Source organism: Bison bison, unplaced genomic scaffold (assembly GCF_000754665.1).
Source record: "Bison bison bison isolate TAMUID 2011002044 unplaced genomic scaffold, Bison_UMD1.0 scf7180017848697, whole genome shotgun sequence".
Classification (NCBI taxonomy): domain Eukaryota; kingdom Metazoa; phylum Chordata; class Mammalia; order Artiodactyla; family Bovidae; genus Bison; species Bison bison.
Genome location: NW_011479270.1, coordinates 4,991 through 6,231, shown reverse-complemented (window position 1 = coordinate 6,231; position 1,241 = coordinate 4,991).

Genomic DNA, 1,241 nt, shown 5'->3' with positions numbered 1-1,241 from the left:
ATCTTGATTCCTTAGGAAGCATCACTACAAACAAAGCTAGTGGAGGTGATGGAATTCCAGTTGAGCTATTTCAAATTCTAAAAGATGATGCTGTGAAAGTGCTGCACTCAATATACCAGCAAATTTGGAAAACTCGGCAGTGGCCACAGGACTGGAAAAGGTCAGTTTTCATTCCAATCCCAAATAAGGTCAATGCAAAGTATGTTCAAACTACTGCACGTTTACACTCATTTCACACGCTAGCAAGGTCATGCTCAAAGTCCTTCAAGCTAGGCTTCAACAGTGCATGAACTGAGAAATTCAAACTGTGGAAGCTGGATTTGGAAAAGGCAGAGGAACCAGAGATCAGATTGCCAGCATCCATTGGATGCTAGAAAAAGCAAGGGAATTCCAGAAAAACAGCTACTTCTGCTTCATCGACTAACTAAAGCCTTTGCTCGTGTGGATCACAGCAAACTGTGGAAAATTCTTCAAGAGATGGGAACACCAGACCACCTTACTGTCTCCTGAGAAACTCACATGCAGGTAAAGAAGCAACAGTTAGAATCGGACATGGAACAGACTGGTTCCAAAAGCATACCTCAAGGCTGTATATCGTCACCTTGCGTATTTAACTTACATGTAGGGTATATCATATGAAACGCTGAGCTGGATGAATCACAAGCTGGAATCAAGATTGCCAGGAGAAATATCAATAACCTCAGATATGCAGATGACACCACCATAATGGCAGAAAGCAAAGAGGAACTAAAGAGCCTCTCGATAAAGGTGAAAGAGGAGAGTGAAAAACCTGGATTAAAACTCAACATTCAAAAAACAAAGATCATGGAGTCCAGTCCCATGATTTCATGGCAAATAGATGGGGAGAAAATGGAAACAGAGACAGACTTTATTTTCTTGGGCTCTAAAATCACTGTGGATGGTGACTACAGCCATGAAATTTAAGACACTTGCTCCTTGAAAGAAAAGCTATGACAAACCTAGACAGTGTATTAAAAAAGCAGAGACATCATTTGGCCAACAAAGGTGTGTATAGTCAAAGCCATGGCTTCTCCAGTAGTCATGTATGGATGTGAGAGCTGGACCATAAAGAAGGTTGAGCGCCAAAGAATTAATGCGTTTGAACTGTGGCTCTGGAGAAGACTCTTGAAAGTCTCTTGGAGAGCAAGGAGATGCAACCAGTCAATCCTAAAGGAAATCAGTCCTGAATATTCATTGGAAGGACTGATGCTGAAGCTGAA